The following is a 17,854-nucleotide window of genomic DNA, read 5'->3' as shown; positions in this document are numbered from 1 at the left end:
TGGGAAATGAAGCAAGCAATCAGTTCAATTAAGAGCATTAGGAGGCAATGGCAAGCTGGGTAAATAAAAAAGCTCTTTTTCTTTTGACTATTCACAATAGAATGTCAACACAAAACTAAAATAATAGAACAGAGTCAGGATCAGTAAAAAAGGTTATTAGCATAAAAAATCAAAATGCTTAGGTTTCTTTACATGCCACTTTATGTGACTAATAATTTCTACAGCCCATTTTGTTTGAACTTTCAGTCAAAATTCCTTGGAGAATTATACTCATAAATTTCATAACAAATACTTTTAACTCATCAAATGTTAATAAAATTAAAATTGTAAGGTATAGAGGCAAGTAGCTTCTATTCTCTTTGTACATTCTGGGAAACATTTTAAAGGTAATTGAATACACATATAGTCTGTCCAATAGCTAAAATAAAGATAACTGATAGCCCATGTATTACATTATTGCAATACCACCACTTCTGAACCAACTTTTTCCTTGATGAAGATTCCCACTTCTGAACCAGCTTCTCCTCCTCAATTTCAGAACATTTAAATGGAGTCAAACAGAAACAGAGCATGTCTATTTTTCTCCTAAGTGCAACCCTGAACTCTGAGAGATCAGTTATGGTGGGAACTTAAATCCCAAATGGAGCTGAAGGGTGCAGAGGAAGAGTGGGATGTGTTGCCAACTGACCAAAGCTTTATCTCTTAGGGCAGAGTTTGTCTGCAATGACAAATTATTTCTAACATTCTCATACAGTTTATCTCCTCGCTCTTCAATATCTAAACCTAAACTGCTTGCCCTCCAATGTAATTGCTTCTATTGCTCCTTTATGAGTCACTGCAGAGTCAGCTAAAGTCCACCTTGGAAAATCCCACTGCAAAGAGAACACCTGATAATGTGCTATCTCAGTGAATTACGACTCTTCTTCCCTGCATTCCTATCCATATTTGGACTCTGTAGTCATGGGAGAACCATTTTTCTTATATTAGGAACATAGTAAAATCTTTCATGTAATACAATTATTCTATGATTTAATCATTCCTTTCTTAGAAAAAAATGTCTGCTTAGAACATGATATATTTGTAGTGCTATTTTGGAAAATTTAGGGGCTGTGAGAGATGATTAGCAGGTTTCCTCCTGGCTCCCTATGAGAATGAACAGGGGAAACAGTGAAAAAACAAAAAGTACTTGAACCAAGAATTTAACGTCCACGTGGAAAAGCTATGTAACTCAAGACACTTGGTGACTATTGAAAGGCCTTGTTCCCCATGTAAAGGATAAAGAAAAGAAAACAGGACAGAGAGATCTTGAATTTGGTATGTGTAAAAGGCTGAAAAGTCCTGCCAAGGGATGGCTTGACTTTCTATTAGCAGCTGAACTTTGAACGTTGATGCCTCTGTCAACAGTGGTACCTGGCTAAATCTCCCCAAGCTTTAAGAACTTAGTTCTAAGTCTAAGACAGTACAATAAAGTTTTGAATTGTATTGATGCTTTCTCACAGCTAGAGTAGAAATATTCTATAACACTACATATTTTCCTTTCTAGGAATGTATTGCCTTATTCAAAATGTCATTTCTGTGTTGGCATGGAGAGTGAGGGCATCTCTGGTGCTTTTATCTAATTTCAGCAGAGCTGCTTCCCAAAAGGAAACTCATCAGGCTTCAGACAGGAACTTCCAGAGAATGGCAGCTCCTTGTAGAGAATAGAGAAAAGTGTACATGTTGAGACGTTCACTTTAGCCAAGGCAGGTTTAGCATGAGTAATGAGGGTGGGCAGCCCTCTTGAAGATGACAGGACACCAGGGAGACAGCATTTTTACTTACATGGGTATAGCCCACAGAGGTGAATGTGAAGCACTCTTACCTCATACTATTTAGGTTGATAAGAATTATATTCATAGGAGTCTACACAGCATCTATGAAGTATAACTTTCAGTGTCTCCTCGCCAAAGAATCAACAGAAACTTTGCATGCCCAGGTTTCTTTGTCACTCAGGACCTGTGGCCTACTGAGCAGATTTACCAAAATGACAGATTGAGTCAAGAATAAAACAATTCAAAGGGAAACTGTTCTTCCAACTAATGTTTATAGAGATGTCACCCTCCCTACGGGCCATGGGGATATATTCAGCAATCTAGATGGAATTTTTGTGCACGACAGCAGTAGTATTTTCACAAGAGAATATTTTATGCTGTAGTTGGTCTTTGAATCTGTCTGTATATCTTTGCAGTCTAACTCTGGTCATCTTGGCAACAGCCTCTAATGAAACCATTTTTTTTTTTCTGTTTAGAATGGAGCCTGTTGTTGGGAACTAAGCATAGTCACAAATGTACTACCCACCCCAAAACTTTTATTCCCCCTAGCTGGGTCTTGCTTTGTTATGATTTGGTAGATAAGCACCTGTCTTTCTGAGCTATGTTCTCTCTCTCTCTCTCTCTCTCTCTCTCTCTCTCTCTCTCTCTCTCTCTCTCTTTGGTTTTTCAAGACAGGATTTCTCTGTGTAACAGCCCTAGCTATCCTGGAACTCCCTCTGTAGACCAGGCTGGCCTTGAATCACAGAGATTCACCTGCCTCTGCCTCACAAGTGCTGGGATTAAAGGCATGTGCCACCACATGCCTTTATTGTTGATTAAAAAAAAAATTCACTTTCCTTCCTTAGGAAAAATGACAATGTTCTTCAGAAAGCTGAACAAAATCAACTCACAGCTATTCCATCTGTCTTGACTGTCACAATCCAAGACAAAATGACTAATGATATAAATAACAACTATATAAACATGAACTCCACAAACTAATTGTTAGTAGATGCATTTATGGAATATATCTGGGGTAAGATGATTCTAAATGGTACCTGGTGATCCTCAAATCCCGGGAGTCTTCCCCTGGTGTGTTTATAGTAGGCCTGCTGATTTGTCTTCAGGAATCTGAGCACATCATGGTTATGAGCATTTCCATTTGAGATTAGTTATAAAACTCAGTAACATGGACCATCTTCTTTACTCTCCATCCCCCCTTGCATGCTCTGATGAGTCACACCACCATGTGCTAAACTGCTTCATGAACTTCATCACTTAGCAGATAGCAGAGGAAGGCCATGGTTACTGGTCAAGGAGCCACAAACACTTTCAGCTGACTATCTTGCTAAAAGGAGGTACATCACATCAATAACCATGTGAATATCCTTAGATGACTCATTTCCTTGGTGACCCTGAGACTTTTCCACCTCAAAAAGTCTAAGCTCCTCTTTTATTAGGGATCATGAAGAAGAAAAAAAGCTTTAGTGCCTAGTTTACTCCTGGCATCATGTGGTCTCCTCTGCTTACAACCAGCTCTGCTCTATTGAAGGTCCTCCTATGACAGCTGTGCCTACGCATCACATTGTCAAAGCTGAAGGTTTCATCTTTCTGGGTCACTGGAGCCATATGTTAACACCTGGCTCTGAGCCCAAGCCTTCCAGGATGCCTTCCTTCTACCCTTGCACTGTAAGAAGATTCCTTTCCTCTAGTGTCCCACATCAACACAACCACACATGACAGTGGCATGCATACTGTAATTATGTATAATGTCGAGAAACTAGTGGTGATTCAAACCAAATATGGTGAACGACACTCCTTCTTTGTCTGACATTTCAATAGATCTATTGGCGTTAGTAGTCAGCCTCCAGGACTTTTTCCTAAAGCTGGAGAAAGAATACAGCTTTCAGCAGTCTGTTGTTATGTATTACCCACGTTTTACATGTATTCCTATTTTGCTTTTATTCTATTACTTTGAATTCCATATATGGACTGGTACTGCCATCTCCAACTCCTCTGTGGTGGCAACATGGGCCTTGCAGATTCTACTTATACCATGTTCCCCTTTTCAGAGCTAGCCCAGTTCACATTACCTATCTTGCCTCATTGCTACTATAAAAAAAAATGAGCTCTGACACTTCAGCATCTTCTCAGACTTCCTCAGTCTTCTACAGCACATAGAAAATAGAAACTCTCAATTTCCAATATTTCTCTCTCTCTCTCTCTCTCTCTCTCTCTCTCTCTCTCTCTCTCTCTCTCTCACACACACACACACACACACACACACACACACACACACACACACACACTAACTACAAACATCTCTCTGTTAAAGCTCGTAGTTCTAGGTTGCTTTTCTGTTGCTGTGATAAACACCACGAACAAAAGCAACTCAAAGAGGAGAAGGTTTATTTGGCTTACAGGGTGCAGTCCACCATGGAATGAAGCAAAGCCAAAAACTCAAGGCAGGAGCCAGGAGGCAGGACCTGAAGCAGAAGACATGGAGAAATTTAGCTTATTGGCTTGCTGCCAGGACTATGTTTAAATACCTTTCTTATACTTTTTAGGGACACCCAGACTACAGTGATACCACCAAGAGTGGACTGGGCTCTCCTACATTCATTATCAACAAAGAAAGTGTTCCCCAGGCTAATCCAATGGATGTTCCTTCTTCTCTGGTGACTCTAGATTTGTTTCAAGTTTACAGCTGAAGCTAAGTATAACACTCATCCTTAACAAGTGGCATGAGTGACTTTTACTGAGTATAAAGCCTTAAAACTGGAAATTGAGGATGGGGCAGTCTTTGTCTGTGGACCAACTGATAAAATACTATTAAGGACATGGTGCTAATGCACAGTTTTGAAACCATCTGGTTTATTTTTGTGTTGCTGTAACTGAAATCCCTGACAGAAACAACAGAAGAGGGGTCATTTGATTTTCATTGTTTCCACTCCATAGTCCCTGATTACAAGATATATGTGTTCACAGTGAGAACAATGCTATGCTGAGAGAGTCCTTGGAAAAGGAGCAGGCTGCTCACATCACAGTAGAACAGGAAGTGACTGGGGAACAGATGCGGTAGTAAAACCACTTCCTCAGAGATATATTTTCAGCTTGGCCTTTGTCTAAGTTAGGGTTTCTATTGCAGTGAAGAGACACCATGACCACAGCAACTCTTATAAAAGAAAACATTCAATTGTGGTGGCTCTTTTACAGTTCAAAGGTTTAGTCCATTATCATCATGGCAGGAAGCAAGGCAGCATGCCGGAGGATATGGTGCTAGAAAAGGAGCTGAGAGTTGTTACGTCTTGACTCACAGGCCCCAGGAAGTTGTCTGGGATACTGGGCAGTATCTTGAGAATATATGAGACCTCAAAGTCTGCCTCCACAGTGACACACTTCCTCCAACAAGGCCTCACCCACTCCATCAAAGCCACACTTCCTAATAGTGTCATTCCTTTTGAGGACCATTTTCTTTCACACCACCACTGCCTCACCTCCTAAGCTTTCTACCCCTGACCTCAATGTGCCATGAGGTGGGCACCAAACAGTGGACACATGAGCTCTAGGATACAGCTCATGTTCAGATCATAACCTTCTTTCCTATTAAGATAAAGAAAATGCAAGAAGAGAAGAAGCAGGAAGAGGAAGCGTTACCATGTATGCATTGATTGTGTAAGCTGGCACTGTAATATATACCTACATTTATAATGTGGAGAACATCACTTTCCTCTTATAACAAGAGGGAAGGATATAAATGTTGGCAACTAGGCAGAGACTAAGTTTTGGTGACTTGATGCCAGAAATCCTGTTCCTAACCACCATTCCTAGGTGTTTCCTAGGTGAAGACTAGGTGTGCCAGTACTTTGCACTTCTCGTGTGCAAAGTTTCAAGCACAGTTAAAAGTGTGGACCATCAGGAATGGCCAAGGGATTTACTAATTGTAGCAAATCATCAAAGTTGAAGAAGAGTAAAATGTAGAGTTAACTAGATGAATCAATTGTAATTCATGAAATTTTGTTTTTAACAGATGGGCATTGTGAAACAGTAATTAGGTATTTTCATATCCATAGCACTTAAAGTGTTATACTAAGCACTATAGTTGGGAGCTAGATTAAAAGGTACAGAAATTCTAAGACCTGAAATCTTATACGGAAATTAAACTTTTATCACACATATGTGTAAACACCAATTTTAATGATTAGGGGAGCAGGTTATAAATGGGTCATGTGCCAAAGACCTCTTAAAATGTAAAATTTGAAGGAATTTAATTGTAGGTCCAGGAAAGTGCCTAGCAAAAGTAGTTAGAGTTAAAGGTTGGAATAAAATTTAAGAGTTGCTCCTGTCTGAAGCACCAAGGCTCTGAAGGACAGCAGCGAAAGGACCACATTCAGTGGGAAGTCTCAGGTCTCACTCTCATTTGTATAAGCTCACCACATCATGGAGCCATAAAATTAGTTTTCCATGTGCAGACTTCCTTTTTCAGGACAGTACTAGTTAGTCTCCAACTGCTGGTGGCTTTGACTTTCGTGACTTTTTATTTTATCATGGTGCAAAAGCAAAACAGATTCAGTAGACACCTACATCAAAGTTCAAACCTTTATGTTTTTCCCAGGATACTATTAGGAGCACTTTATGTGATCCTAGGCAGTTGTAGCTAGCTGCAGCTCCCTGTCAGCCATTAGCTCCAGGGGAAACAGCTGATACAAAATGGTGGTTTAATCTATTGCTAAATGAAGATGCTCTGAAGATTGGTGCAATTTCATTTTTTGTTAGTGTAGCTGGAACTTCATTAGAAGTTGAGCCGCATCTGTATATAAAAAGACTTAGAGCCTCCCATTTCAGGCTTTCAATTTCTGGAAAGTTTCCAGACACTAGATTGTTCTAAAGACTTGGAACAATCACTCACTTGTGTACGTAGTCTTGGCACAGTACCAGCACACAAGGGAGGCCAAGGACTTAGATATGATTAATTTTACTCAAATTTTAAACTCTGTGTTATGTAGGAAGCAGAAGTTTTAGACACAGCCCCATTGGATCCTCAGGTCATCCTGAAATGTTCATTTGTCTGTTGATGTAAAGACCCAGCAATAATAAATCTAAAACATCTTTGATCATATGAAAATTATTTAACTTACCAAAGAACTGTCAAGTGGTTGTGATCTCACTGTTTAAGTAGTATGAACTAACATAGACAGTCCCACAAGGGACATACCAACTCTGATCATTTCATGAATAAATCACCTAAATTTATCAACCACTACCTTATTATACAAGTATCCAGAAAAAAAAATGTAGCATAGGTAAACCTAAGATGGAAAAGCTTTCACAAAGAATTTTTTTAAAAATTAGATTAATAAAGTTCAGGATCCAGAATTAAATTACCTCATGAGCTTTAAAGATATTATCTGTCCTGTATCCTAAATACCAAAAATAAACAGACTTAAACTCCTGAAGGCTAGTGCTACTCAACAGAATCAGATGCTCATGAATTAGAAGGAAACAAGCATCCTGGTGACATTACTATATAAACAATAAATAGAATAATTTAGGTAACAATGAGGTAGATGCACAGTCTCCATTCAAACAATCAAGGAATAACTTATTTGTCTTGTATAGACATTATTTCAGTCCAGTGTCAGCTGTCTTGTGAGTATACTACTCCTAACTCATGTTCAGAGTTGTCTTTTATGAGTTTAAAGAGTTCACAGATTCAGCAGTTAAAAATCCTCACTCCACATGCATAGTATTTGTAGGTAAGTCCTATGGAAAGTTGGTAGCTTCCCAGACTAGTGACTAGCGTTAGCAGTACTTTATGTGACCCTTGGCAGTTGCAGATAGCTGCAACTCCAGCCCTCAGCTGGACGTAAGAGGTGGACTCACTTGGTGATGCCCTCATGACTGGGACTAGTGCTCTTTCTTGTACAAGAGACAGCCATGGAGCTTGGTCATCCTTTCCACTGTGTGAGTACACACCAAGCCAGAAAGTAATCCTTGACCAGATACCAAATATGCCATAGCCTTGACCTGGGACTTCCCAGACTCTTCAACTTTTATTTGTGATTCAAGCCACTCATAGACAGCCTCATGAATGGACTAGGACAACATTTAATCTAGGGAAGACATTCCCCTACAGATAGAGTTAGCATCATTTCTCTCTCTGACTAGGATTATAAAAATAAGCTGTTTTGCTTACATGGTTTAGAAGAGATATTTGACCACCTCACTTAATATAATCCTATGTTAAACCTATAAAGATGAAGCAGTGAAAGATGACCTCAGTCTGGTATGTTTACCAACAATTAAGAGGGTATAATTAAATAGTAGAACAGACATAAGGAAATTGGTTAATTTGGTTCAAACATAGTTTATTATTAGAAATAATATTTTTTCAAGCAATAAAAGTACTTTGCCTGAGTCAAATAAATAGATCTGCATATTAATATCATTTTTCTGTGCGTGTTTGAAAATGATTCCTGGACTATGAATTCAAAATCTGATTAGGAGAGAGAATTAATTTAAGATTGCCACAACAAATCAAACTTCGCAGAAGGAACTAAGGGATTCAACCACTGTTGTATTCATTTGAGACATTTTGTTAGAGTCAGCCTAAGGGTTGAAACAGACTAAACTGAAATGTGGTGGATTCCGCTGTGCCCAGACAGACTTGGCTCCTATTACCCAGAGCAACTGCTGTGGACTTTACCACAAAAGAAGACAGAGTGCTCCAACATGTGCACCGAGGGACAACCTGCTCACATTCTTTCTAGATTAAGCAATATGTTTCTGCATCGGACCAGATGAAATTTTTTGATAACATCAAACCTCAAATCCAAAATCTTTCAGCAGCCAGACTTTTAGCTCAAAATCTTCCCTAATTATTGCCAGCACAGCAGCTGCCAGGAGCTCTGGTGAGACCGACCTCACATTTTTCCATTATCCCACTACAAAGGAGAGGGCAAGGAAGACCTTCCCCCTACTACAGCTAACTAATTTGGCTCAGATTCGGAGGAAAGTAGGGTAGGCCATTTGAGTCACTCTAGAAAAATGGAAAAGTCCCTAAATAATGCTGTGACTTCTGAGTGTGTCTCACCTTTGGGGTTGAGAAAAATTCACTTTGGAAGAAGAGGACAAGAAGTTGGAAAGTGGACCTCAGGGAGGAATCCAAAGTGAGTTGAAGAGGAGAATTCCGGGTAGATAATCTGCATAAATATATGAGATTCTTAAATCATGAACAAGAAAAATCTTTCTTGAAAAACCCAGTTTACACATAAAACATAGTTACTATTAAAATCCTTATTAGTGTCTTCCATCCAGGGCTGACTTTTATGGTTGACTTTCTTAAAATTATGTAGAGGCAAGATCATGCTGGTCAGAAGACTGGGAACACTGTAGTGTCCGTCTCTAGTTCTTGTGTTTAGTTACTGCTTTGAATCTGGACCAGTACCATGGGAGATATCCTAAAGATCATACTTGAATACTATAGTCTTTCTCTGTGATAGCTCTTCAGAAATGTAACAGTTCTTCAGCCCTTCAGGGAAATGTTTCTAAGATATCAGTACATTCTCAGAAAGAAACACAGCAATGATTTGCATGCCCCATTCAGTCATAGCTGATGGAGCAGCTATTACCAGCCATACCCTGGGAAAGCTCCATCTTCTCATAAAACATTGTCCAACAGAACTCAGTGGTGAAACACAAAGCAATAAACAAAATTACAGATGCACGCTGTGAATATTTTTACAAGAATTGATATTTTTAAAAAAATACTCTCAGTTCTATTTTTTTTCTGAAGAAATTTATTCTTGAATTTTGAAAACAAGATTCCACAGGGATTTATTCAAGAGATAAAGGCCAACTTTTCATTCCTATCTCTTGAATTTGTGGTCTCTTCCTTCTGAGACTGGATCAATGATCAGCAAACAATTTCTTTTTTAAAAAAAATGTTTATTTTTAGTTTGCTTGTCTGAGTGTTTGCATATAAGAGCATCACATGTGCAGTTGGTTGGTTCTGGTGTAGGTCAGAAGAGGATGCTTGATCTGTTATGACTGGAGTTACGTACAATTGTGAGCCAACATATGTATGCTGGGAGCCAAATCTGTGAAATCAGCAAGGGCTCTTAACCACTGAACAATCTCTCCAGCTCCAGCAAACATTTTATTATAGGACAATGGAGTAAATTTTTTAAGCCAAGAGCCAAAATAAAAGTTATAATGTGCATCTTTATATAACCATTTAAATTTATGTCATTTAAAAAAAATTCACTCATGACCTATAAAAAGCAAAAGGAAGAAAAGAATAGGCCACTAACCATAGTTAGAGGCCAAGGATATAATTTAATAACCTCTAGTCTAGAATAGACAAGGCATTTTGTTCACATTAGATTGATTTAGCATTGGTTCTCACTGTGTCCATATTGTAATCATCAAATCATGCAAACAGTTAGCATACCTTCTAGCAAGGGGCATGAGCATGTATATAAGTCAAGTCAATCTAATTCTAGTATTCACAGACTGTATTCTGACACACCAAATCCATGTTCCTATATATAGAAATCAACAAAGACAGGCAACTCTTGTCCTCATGCTGTTTATTTTACAAACACTGGTTCTGGTTGTCCATCTAGATGCAACAGGATATAGCAGAATCCAAGGTGACCACTCTAGGATAGTCATAGCCACGCAAGGCAGCAATGCCTTCCTCATTAGGTAGGAGGAATGGTGACTTCCTGTGGGAAAGTCACATTAAACTCATTAGCAGCAAATTTGTAAGCTTTTTGCTGTTCTTGGAATTCTTGTAAATCGCCTCTGCAAATCAAGGCTGTAAATTCCCCTGAGACACTGCTTCCCTAGAAATAGCTTTATTGTCATCCTTCACTAATGCAGGAGCATCCAAATTCTCCTTACCTCCTCTGAGGCATGGAGATTACTGCTAGAGCTTTCACAACATAGCCCAGAATGTGGGTGTTCTGAGGCCATTAATATAGGAGGCTCCTGCTCCTCTAACTTTTTTTGTGACACAAGCTGGCACATTTTAGGTTTATATAAGCATGTCTAAACCTTGACTTACAATTGTGTTATAGCCAGATGCATTCATTATAAAGTGAGAATATCATCAGTTGAGAAAGCATTTCATATATCATCTCTTTTGGGACACCATCACTTACTAATACAGTGGACCTTAGTTACATTTTGTGTTTCCTTCACTTGAACTTAAACAAAAGGCCATGTGTTAATTAGTTACCAGTCTCATTGCTCTGACAAAATGCTTGACAATGGTAACTCTTAAGTTTGAGTGCACAGCACATCAAAGGAAGACATGGTGGATGAAGCCGGGGGCAGCTAGCTACATGGCATCCTTAGTCAGGAAAGAGAAGTGTGAATACTGCAGAGCAGTTCATTTTACTCAGTGTGTGATGCTAGCCTATGGAATGGTACTGCCCACACCTCGGTTAACCCAGTCTGGAAACTCCCTCACATGTCAGCTCAGAGAAGAAAGCGTGAGAACAATGGAGTTTCATGAGCTTGTAAGTTTCTCAGAGGTATGTAGATGAAAGCTTTCATCACAATAAGTAAGTGAAAAGGAGAGTGAAAATCATTTGGAAACGAACTATGAAGGGACACAGAGGAAAGAGATGAAAGTTAAGGAAGATTGAAGCTGAGGTATCCAAGAATCTTATGAAACACAGATGATGGAAACAATGTCCCCACCCTTCCATGATCTTTTCCCCAACGAGTGATATTTGTGGCAGACACAGCAATTGTGACTATCTTAAAGGTCATTGCCTCAGGAAAAATAAATGCATACTTCTCCAGCTCCTCTAAAGACAATTTGATTAAATAGACATCAATCAAGGTATTGAATCTCCTGTAAGGAGCACACTAGCCTTTAAGGATTCAACATTCCAGGATCTGGGAGGAGAGAGGATAGGTTATCTCAGTATACATCACAAAATGTTCCATATCTCCCACAGACAAAGGAAAGGTGACAATTTCTAAATATAAGATACTGATGTGCCAAAACAAAATATTCAAAATTGCCAATTTCCTCAAGCTATATATCCTGAATTTTTTGAACTGAAGCCACACTAGGCACCTGGAAGGTAATGATGAAGAAGTAATACAGTATTATTTCTTTTGAAGTTTACAAACTAGTTGGGATAGCACATAGTAGCTGATAGTCCCTCACAAGAATGTGTTTGATTTCCACCCTCAGTGACCTCTAATGAAAAGTGTCTCTCCCCTAAGGAAAAAAAAAATACTTACTTCAGATTTTCATATGATCCTTTGAAGCTGGGTACAATATAGGAAAGTCAGTCTTGGTGATATGGGGTCCTGAGAGAATGTTGTATGAGTCTGTTTGGGGCGAGACAGAGCCTGACTGGCATAAACGACGTAAGTAAGGGATGAAAAGAAGAGGGGGAAAGATTGAAAGCAGAAAAGACTTATTGAGAATTTTAACAGTGAAGGCCAGGGGAGGAAATATGAAATAGTTCTTGGCATTTTCTTTAGAATCTCATCCAATGCCTGTGTTTTTTTTAATCCTATACAATTAAAAATTAAATTTTAACACAATAATTAAATTGCATGATTTCATATAAGGTCCAGCTGTCCTTGAAATGTCCACCAACCTGGCAACAAAGATTTATGTTCTATCTCTCCCTTGCCAAAAGAAAACTGCACTGAAGAATTTAAATGCCTTTCCCAACATCCTAGTAAGAGGAGACTGAGCCCTTCAGTTGCTGAGACCCAGTCTGTGCTATGCACTTTGCTTCTCATGGAACTTCCGGGAATGACAGACAGTACACAGTTCTGCTGGGCGAATCCAAGGCACCAAATTCAGGCTTCTCTTAGTTGTGTTTCTGACCTGGAACTAATTTATACCCTTGGATATGTGGAATAAAGCCAGAGACCCTCAGCCTGGGCTGCTTCATCACTGCCTCAGCTGTGCCTGAGACTAGAAGAATGTTCCCTGGTATTTGAAAGAAAGCTGAGGGGCTGCCTGGACAAATGCCTCACACAATCTAGTGCTGCAGATGTGAACACCCCCATGTCATGGCTCACTCAATGATGAAAGTCAGAAATAGTCCAGAATTCAGTAAGAAATAAAACACTTGGCTTCACGTTTTATACTCACTATGGCTGCCCTCCAGATGTCTGGTCTCGGGGATGGAAATAACTTTCGATAATTCTCCTGTGGTTCTTTGTTTAGAGGGAGCTACTGTTCCAGAGAACAATGAAATCCAAAGCTACTCACTCGGCCTTTGTTATTTAGCTGCATTTAGCTGCTCTCCCTCTCTCTCTCCCCACGTGTTTATGCACACATTCACTTGTGTGTGCAAGTACGTGCACACCTGTGTGACAGATGTGTGTGCATGTGCTTGTGTATTCTACCAAATGAAACCATAGTTTAATATTTTGGCTTTTTTTTAGTGCTTGCAAGGTAATTGTGTAACTGATTTGAAAGCAGTGTTTTTCTTCATAAGCATATGACTTTGTTAAATCGTAAGTTGTGTTCTAGCTGCAGACATAAGAATTATTAAAAGTCCTTTTCTTCACTGTGCAGACAAGTGCTTCTGGTTTTCCCCCTTCATTTTCTCACTCTTCATTACCCTCTTTGCTATAAGTGTAGAGAATAACAGAAAAAATTCAAATTACTTGCTTTCTATTTTGAGATCCTTAGAAAACTTCATACTAGTAGTAAATGTGTATTTGAAATGTCTTCAGCTGGCAGTTTTAACACTTTAACAAAATCTTAAATCAAACAATTAAAATTAACAAATATATTTAGCCAAAATAAATAAATCAAATGAGCAGGAAAAGGCTGTTAGAAGAAGGAAAGTGTGTATAAGTTTCTCAAAGGAAACCTAAATATGACCATCACAAAATTAAAATGTACATTTAAGAAATTTAAATTAACATGATTAGTGGGTGATGGATTAATAATGCATATATGATTGAAACTTTTAAACTGGAGTTACTTAAATCATTTTGAAGGCAATAAAATGACAAAAAAATTGTTTTATTCCACAAGATGCATGATTAAAATTCCTCTGAAGCTTCTTCATAGAATAATTAGTGTAATAAAATATTCCATCCATGGGTGTAAAGAAACTGCAGTCATTGCTATGTAACACACCAGGAAATCAGATAGTAGTGCCCACCTCTTGCTTATTTGGGCATACCTTGAACCAGATGCAGAAATCTCAGTCATTCCTAGGGCTGCCTGAATTCAATGGCAACTACTCCTGAACTGTTTCAGTATGCAAGGATTTAGGGGAGTTTCCTTTAAGCCATCACTGAAAGAGAGAGCAGAAGGGAGAGAAGGAAGAGAAAAGAACAGGAATGGAAAAGAAAAGGAAACACAGAGGGATGTGGTGGCTGTGACACAGTCTTCTGGTGACCTCAGATAGAAATATGCAGACCCCAAGGTTGAAGACTCAAGAATCCTCCTGACTAGGGCAGAAGCCCATGTTTTATGGTCATATCAACCATTTGAATGAACACTCACTACAAATGACTTTGGGCCATTCAAATACAAGAAGTTATTTACATGGGGAGCACTGTGTGTGTGTGTGTGTGTGTGTGTGTGTGTGTGTGTGTGTGTGTGTGTGTGTTGCTCTCTCATATGAAAAATTATAGTTACATTTCATTTTTGCTTTCCGTTACAAACATACTGCCAAACATTGTTAAGAAGAGGAAGATAACCTGTGTAAGTTTTGACTGTTGCTACCTAGAAACAACAAAACCCAAATTTTAGTAAGGTAAAGAAACTAATTTGTTTCAGTGTGTGGCCACTTACCTTTCATCATAGCATCCTAAAAATGTACACTCTAAAAAATATCCAGTTTCCAACAGCATTAGCCCTTTGGATTTCAAACTTTGTACTCTAAAATCCACCAAATAATCTATCTCCAAATATATTTATTTCCTTTCTTCTTGAGGCTTACATTGATGTCACCATGGGTCATTTTGGAATGTAATCATGTAAGAATAAGAACATATGAACTCCATTTTAAAAATACTCTCTAAGTTGAATGAGAAAATTAATGAGTATATGGGCAACACAAATTGGAGTTGGTGTTTGTTTGTCTTGGAGGGGGGCACAAGGAAGGTGGGGTGGACCAGGGATGAATGGGAAGCAAGTGTGATCACTGAAATTCTCAAATAGTTATTTATTATGTTGGGGAAAAATAGGTGAGAAGCACACACAGTAACTAGCCAAGCTTTCACATAACACACACAAAACATACACACACACAGAAGGGGTTATATGCTGTTGCTAACATAAGACTTCCAAGTAAGATCCTTTCTGAACTCTCTAGCTAGGAGTCTAATGTATAGAAAATGTTATTCTGAGCTAGACTCTAAGGAGCGGGCTGCCACGGATGTCCTAGATATCTCTTTGCTTTGTCTGGGCCCCATTTCCTGACTGCATCCTTGAAACAGTTGGATTGAATCATACCCAATTTATGTAGGTCTGATATAAGCCACAGGTCCTGTTACTCCAATTCCCTGTCAGTGGAATTATTCAAAAAAGCTAATCGCATCCGTCCACAGGAGGAAGTACCCTAAACCGCTGTTATCATGAGGCCTGCTTTCTGCACATCTGGGTGCTCACTCTGCTCAGCCCCTCATCCCATGCATGGTGTGCTGTGCTCTTCCTGCGCCCTTAGCACATGTGGTTAGATAACTGCTATTGTTGTCAGCTCTCTAGGATCAACTGCTGTTTGCTCATTAGCCACAAAACTCAGACAGGAATATGGAAAGCAGGTAAAGGGCCGTCCTTCCCAGTAATTTGCCTTAAGGAGTTTAATGTTTGCTGGGTGTTTTAACCAAATTAGAACTCTCCACTAATTTCTAAATATTCAGGCCGGTTGGTAGTGATGCACACCTTTAATCCCAGCATTTGGGAGGCAGAGCCAGGCAGATCTCTATGAGTTCAAGGCCAGCCTGGTCTACAGAGTGAGATCCAGGACAGGCACCAAAACTACACAGAGAAACCATATCTTGAAATACCAATAAATAAATAAAATGGAATAAAAATTTAAAAAAAATGCTCAATCTACATGTATACTACTTCCAGAAAGGGAAGAGCCTTCAGACAAAAAGTATTTTACTAGTTATTGTAAACCACAGCAAAATACCTGAGGCCATCAGGCTTACTTTGTCCGACACAGAAGTTCAGGCTATGACATTGTTACCCCATTCCTCTGTGCTTGTGGCTAGGGAGAGTGCAGCAGGAATGTGTGACTGGGGAGCTACCTACTTCATGGCTTCTTTCTAATCAGGAAGCAAAAAGACAAATTAGAAAGGAACAGAGTCCTAGTATCCCTTTCAAGAACAAATCCTCAATGATTTTATTTCTTCTCTTAAAGTTCTACCACCTTTCATTTTCCAACAAGCCTCTGGATGTGCTGAAAATCCCCAATACTCAAACATACTAAGTATTCAATGAGAAGTTGAGATTCTAACAACCAGTATTTGTCCCACTGCTACACAGGACTGTTATTTTTCTATCAATCTATAAAGGTGAAGTTAATATTTCAGGGTAAAATGGAAGTGACAAAATATCAAGACAGCCATGGACATCTGTCAGTATTTCCCTCCACTGATGGATATTGTACCCAAAACTATTCTTCTTCTTCTTATTGATACTTGAAAAGAATTTGAAAAATGGAGACTACTGATGTGAATTAAACCTTCAACAGACGTACAATTCCTAATAGTCTTCTCAAGGGCTTTAATCTCTTAATTGACTGCTTCATTTAATCTTCAGAAAGCAAACTTATGAGGAGAATTATTATCTCTATATCACAGGCAAGAATGGTGACACACGGAGCCAAATCATTTCATCAGGGCCACAAAATGATAATAATGATCATGGAACTAGAACCTGAGAAAATGTCAAGGTGACTTCTGTTCTCTTGCCTTTTCTGGGGCAGAAACTGAGTAAGGTCCTGTGGGAACCACAGCATTCAGCCTCTGAGTCTTCCTTCCCCACCATATGCTAATCTCTTTCAGGGTGCTTATTCAAGCCTCACTTAGAAGGCTGCACAGAGTACTATCTATATATTCCATTGGTGCCTAGTTAGCTTTGTCAACTTGACAGAGTAGAAATTCAACTGACAAAGTAGTCCCAGTTGAGAGTTGTCCAAATGAGATTAACCTGTAAGCATGTCTGTGGGGGAGTCTTGATTGTTAATTTATGCAGAGGTGTCCAACTCACTGTAGGGGTGTTATTTCCCAGACAGGAAGTCCTGGGATATGTAAGAAAGTTTTCTAAGCACAAGCTTGTGTTGCTTGCAAGTTAGCCAGCAAGTAGTGTTTCTTATGGTTTCTGTTTCAAGTTCCAGCTTGACTTCCTGCCTTAACTTCCTTCAGTGATACACTGTGACCTGTAAGCTGAAATAAACCCTTTTCTCTCTAAATTGCTTTTATTCATAGTGCGTTATCACATCAACAGAAATCAAACTAGATCAAGAGGATATGCAGATAACTGCATGAATGAATATACAAAAGTGTTCATTTGTCTCTCATCCATGGTATAGTAAGGTCTGAATTCAACATGTCAATCAGATCTGTAGATCACCATTCTCTGGGATGGCTTGTTGCACACAGGTAACCTTGAGCTCTTCTGTCATTTTCCTCCTATTTTAGATGTTGCCTACAAGACCTCAAGCTCTCAATGGGACTGGACAACATCTGGGGGATTGTCTTGATAGTTAATTTACGCAGAAGTGTGGGTCTTGACAGGATAATGCCTTGGCTTGGCCTCTTCCTTTTGTCTTTTGCATCACTTTTCCTTTCCTATTCTTCAGAGAACTCTTCCAACAGAGAATTTGCATACAAAAACACATTCAAAGACTGATCTTTGGGGTACTAATGCTGAGATCCCACCCCTCATCTATACAGTACAGGGTGTTTCTTTTAAAATTGTGAAACCTCTCTAGCTAGGGAAGCAGGTAGGCTAATGGCAGATCTTCACTCCTCCTTCCTTTCCTCCAAATCCAGTCCTCAAGTTTCATTCCAAACTCTATAGCAGACCACCAGCTGTGGCTTGC

Source organism: Peromyscus eremicus, chromosome 6 (assembly GCF_949786415.1).
Source record: "Peromyscus eremicus chromosome 6, PerEre_H2_v1, whole genome shotgun sequence".
Lineage (NCBI taxonomy): Eukaryota > Metazoa > Chordata > Mammalia > Rodentia > Cricetidae > Peromyscus > Peromyscus eremicus.
Note: the sequence above shows the minus strand (reverse complement) of the source record.